A 5,485-nucleotide genomic window follows, 5' to 3' on the forward strand; every position below is an offset into this window, starting at 1 on the left:
GAAACTCCATTTCGGTCGACCAATGGTATATGGTTTTGTATTTGAACAGTAACTTCACATTCTAGTAGCCAAAAACACTGTTCAAGGGTCATTTCGGTCGATCGAACCCTTATTTCTGTCTACCGAAGCAACACGAACCTTTTCTTCATGATTTTAGGTCTTAGCATCTTCATTTTGGTCATTCGAAACTTCATTTCGGTCGACCAAAATAGCTTGAACCCAAGCCTAGCTTTTGTTGAGTTTCTGCACTGATCTTCCAACTTCAAAGGGTCATAACTTCTTCGTTTCTAATCCAAATGGGGTGATTCTTGAGCCTAAACTCAAGGATTTTGAGTCAGATTTCCATTGGTACCAATCCTATTCTTAAATTCCAAACATAGTGTGAGGTATGTATGTTTTCGTGAAGCAGTGTCAGCTTTCACTTCAACCGGGACAGGGCATTTTGTGGGATTCTTAGCCAAAGTCTATGGAACCTCTTGGAATGTTTCAAAATGATTAGATTAGGTTGTATTAATCTTTTTTAACTTGTTTAGAGTCAAGTTTCTCCTTCTAATTATGAATTGACCTTTTTGCCCCTTGGATAGCAAATTTTGTCCTTTTTGACCTTTGTTTCTGTTTTTGTACTCTTTAAGTTCTGTGACCTCATGGAGTGTCACATTTGTGTCTTAGGAGTGAATCCTATCTCTAGAGACCTTGGTTTACCTTTAGATTCCGCATTTTAGATCCGTTATCGGATCACTTTTGTTTCGTCACTGATGCACCGGGCTGAAAAACTTGGGCCGTCACAAGTGGTATCAGAGCTCCTAGGTTTGAACACCTTAGGACGATGGGTTTTGGGTGCATATCATGCTTTTGTTGATGTACTTTAATGCATTCACATGCTTTTGATAACATGTTTTGACTTTATAACATGTTTATCTGTTTCTTGATAACACGCTTGGTAGTATGACATGTTTTTATGCTTATATGCCTATGTGGTTAAGGGAATCCTTGTTTGACATGTATGCTTATCTACTTAAGCGCCTAATTGTTTAAAAGCTTTTGTTCATTGCTTTAGCATGACAGTATGTTGCATATCTCGTCTTGCTTCATGTCTTATGCATTCATAGTGTGAATTACACTTGTTAATAATAACTTGTGTTATTGTTGACCTCATTTCTTTCGTGCCTTTAGCGTCATGGTTGTCAGGCGTGGAGAGTTTTCGCGTTAGGGCACTGAGGAGCAGGTGGCTGACACCAAGTTCACACGGGGTCCGGGGAGGCCCAGGATTCCAGTTCATGGCATGGATGCTAATCCGCCACGGGCACCGACTTATGAGGAGCGAGTGGCTCAGGGAATCAATCAGGGGGTCGCTGAATCCCTACAGGAGTTGATACGTAGGTAGGTGGTAGGAGTGCAGATTCCAGCACCGGCACCGGCATCGATAGTCAATGAGGCACTGGAGTACTTCATACGACTACAGAGGGTTAAGATTGATCTATTTGCAAGGAGTTCAGATCCGTTAGTCTCAGAAGCTTGGTTGGACCTTATGGTTTGCAAGTGAGACAGTATGGCGGTACCCACGGACAGGTTGAGGATTTCCTTGACTGCTTCTTTGTTCATGGGTGATGCAGATATCTGGTGGAGGTCTATGACCAATGTCCACAATGTTGAGTTCATGACTTGGAATGAGTTCAGAGATCTATTTTTTGAGCACTTCTTTCTGAGGGCTATGAGGCGGGAGATGAGGACACAGTTTACAGGTCTTTATCACGGCACTATGAGTGTCATTGAGTATGAGACACGGTTTACTTCTCTCGCTCGTTATGCAGAGGATATGGTAGCGAGAGACGAGGCCAGGGCAATGAAGTTTTAGGATGGGCTACGTCTTAACATTAGGCCATGGGTCTTAATTCTAGATTTGCGGACCTACAGAGAGGTGGTTCAGAGGGCTATGCTAGCTGAGGCAGAGGAACGGGGTCAGTTACGGATCAGTGGTTCACATAAGCAGTCTCGTGGAGATAATTCAGTATCTTCCGGGAGTCAGTGGAAGAAGGCCAAGGCAGGGAATAGTACTCACTCACAGGGGGCATCACAGCAGAATCGTTCTGCACCTAGAGTTCTTATATCTACGAGATCAGCTCAGGGAGTGGTTTGTTACCATTGTTAGCAGCCGGAGCACAACAAGCCTCGCTGCCCACAGCTTCGATCACAGGATAGTCGAACATCAGTTTCTACGAAGACTAGGCAGGGAGCTTGCTTCTATTATAAGAAACCAGGCCATTTCAAGAAGGATTGGCCAAGATTGTTGAATAAGCCACGTAGTGGCACAGATTCGCAGATGGTACCGGCACTGTCTGCAGGGGTTCTACACCTACTATTTCTACACATCAGTCAGGCTATCATGGCAGTTCATAGCAGGGCACAGGGACTCTAGGACTAGTCTTTGCTCTTCCATAGGCGGATGCTTCCGTAGGCACCTCTTCAGTTTTAGGTATCTTTCCGATTTTCAGTTCTTGGGCATGAGTTCTTGTTGACACTGGTGCATCACATTCTTTCATTTCTGCATCATTTGCACATTCATTGGGTCAGGAGGTCACACTACTGGACAGTCTTCTTTATGTTAACACACCAGTTGGGGGTCTAGTGTCTTTGGATCGTGTTTGTTGGGGTTGTGCTATTGAGATAGCTGGGCAGACCTTAGAGTTTGATTTCATTGTTCTCGACATGATGGGTTTTGATGTCATTCTTGGGATGGATTGGTTGTCATTCTTTCAGGCTACAATCGATTGCTTCTGCAGGAGGGTGACCGTTTGCACTCGCAAAGGAGATTGTTTCCATTTTGTGGGAAATCGGAGTGATTCCCACCCGGCTATGGTTTTCAGCATTGGTGACTAGAGTCGCCATAGATCCTACTTGGCTAGTTTGCTAGTTGAAGAAGATAATAGTTTGGGTCATGTTCTTCTGGCAGTTGTTGAGGATTTTGTTAATGTCTTTCGAGAGGAACTGACAGAGTTACCTCCTTTAAGGGAAGTTATTTTTGCCATTGATGTCATTCCCGGTAGAGCACCCATCTCCATGGCACCATACCGTATGGCAATGGCAGAGCTTGATGAACTAAAAGGTCAGTTGGATGATTTGAAAGCTAAAGGCTTTATTCATCCTAGTGCTTCACCATGGGGAGCACCAGTTCTTTTTTGTGAAGAAGAAGGATGGGTCTTTAAGACTTTGCATCGATTATCGCAAGTTGAACCATGCCACGATTAGGAACAGATATCCTTTACATAGGATTGATGACTTGTTTCATCAGTTGGTAGGAGCGACATGCTTTTCGAAGATTGATTTGAGGTCGGGATACAATCAGTTAAGGGTTAAGGATGAGGATATATCCAAGACCGCTTTTTGTACACGGTATGGCCATTATGAGTTTCTAGTGATGCCATTTGGTTTGGCCAATGCTCCAGCAGCTTTTATGGACTTGATGAATCGCGTATTCAGTGATTATCTTGATAAATTTATGGTAGTGTTCGTTGATGACATTCTCGTGTACTCAGCTTCGAGAGAGGAGCATGAGTATCACCTGAGAGCAGTTTTACAGATCCTTAGGGATAACAAATTGTATGCCAAGTTTGAGAAATACGAATTTTGGCTCCTAGAGGTGAAGTTCCTTGGACACGTTGTGTTAGGGGGTGGTGTTGCAGTTGATCCGTCGAAGATTGAGTCTGTGATGGATTGGGAGCGTCCGAAGATAGTGTTTGAGATTCAGAGCTTTATTGGCCTAGCCGGCTATTATAGGAGATTTGTTCGGGATTTCTCTCATCTAGTGGCACCTATAACTCGACTTACTCGCAAGGGAGTCAAGTTCATATGGAATGAGGCTTGTGATTTTGCTTTTCAGGAGTTGAAGGTCAGGTTGACATCAGCTCCAGTTTTGATCATACCTGAATGTGGGTTGGGTTACGTGGTTTATTGTGATGCTACGTGAGAATGTTTGGGTTGTATTCTGATGCAGATTGAATGGGTGGTAGCTTATGGGTCTCGACAGTTGAAGACTCACGAGTTTAACTATCTGACACATGATTTGGAGTTAGCAGCAGTTATCTTTGCCCTGAAAGGGTGGAGACATTATTTGTTCGGGGTGAAGTTCAAAGTTTTCTCTGATCACAAGAGTCTCAAATATCTCTTCTCTCAGAAGGATTTAAATTTAAGACAGCGCAGATGGGTTGAGTTCATGGAGGACTATGACTTTGAGTTGCAGTATCATCCGGGGAAGGCTAATATGGTGGCTGATGCATTGAGTAGGAAGTCACGGGGTACTCTTGCTAGCATTTTCCATTCATAGATGGAAGATGCTAGAAGAGCTTGCAGATCTTGGTTTGCAGTTGTATGAGGATGTTTCACCGGCTATTTTATTTAGCCTTGTGGCTCAACCGGCTCTTGTTAGCAGAGTTATTGAGGCACAGCAGGAGGATGGGGAGATGAAGTTAATCCACGAGCAGATTTTAGGTAGTGGGAATGTAGAGGGTTGGACCCTGCATTCAGACAGTGGTCTCAGGTACAGAGGGAGGATGTTTATTTCTTTGTCTTATCGTGAAGTTGTTCTTCGGGATTTTCACCATTCTTGACTTGCAGTTCATCCTGGTGGTACGAAAAAGTACTACAATTTGCGGAGATAGTTTTGGTGGAAAGGTATTAAACGGGATGTTTCTCAGTTCATGGCTAAATTCCTTACTTATCAATAAGTGAAGGCAGAGCATCAGAGACCGGCAGGTTTGTTGCAACCACTACCAGTGGTAGAGTGGAAGTGGGAGCACATCACTATGGATTTCGTGATGAGACTTCCGAGATCCAAGGCAGGGAATGATGCCGTTTGGGTCATTGTTGATAGATTGACTAAGACGGCTCACTTTTTGCCTATGGCAGTGACAGATGACATAGAGAGACTTAGTGGACTGTATGTAGGGTAGATTGTCAGGCTTCACGGAGTTCCAGTATCCATTATTTCAGATAGGGATCCCATGTTCACATCTCACTTTTGGCAAAGTTTTCAGGAGGCTCTTGACACGGGGCTTCATTTCAGCATAGCATTCCATCCTCAGACTGATGGTTAGTCAGAGCGTACCATTCAGATATTGGAGGATATGCTACGGGCTTGCATTTTGGATTTTGGTGGTAGTTAGGAGGACTACCTACCTTTGGTTAAGTTTGCCTATAACAACAGTTACCAGACCAGTATTGGCATGGCACCTTTTAAGGCGTTGTAGGACAGACCCTGCAGATCTCCAATTTGTTAGATTGAGGTTGGTGATACAGTTGCCTTAGGTCCTGACATTGTCTTTGAGACGATAGAAAAGATCAAGTTGATTTGGAAGCGATTAGCTACAACTTAGAGTAGGCAGAAGAGTTACGTTGACAAGAGGAGGAGATCCTTATCTTTTGAGGTAGGGGATCACATCTTTCTCAAGATTTCTCCACGGAAGGGACTTCTGAGATTTTGGCAGATGGG

This window comes from Cornus florida, unplaced genomic scaffold, assembly GCF_030987335.1.
Source record: "Cornus florida cultivar Cherokee Brave unplaced genomic scaffold, ASM3098733v1 CherokeeBrave_3.0.0_Hap2_Chr07, whole genome shotgun sequence".
NCBI classification, from domain to species: domain Eukaryota; kingdom Viridiplantae; phylum Streptophyta; class Magnoliopsida; order Cornales; family Cornaceae; genus Cornus; species Cornus florida.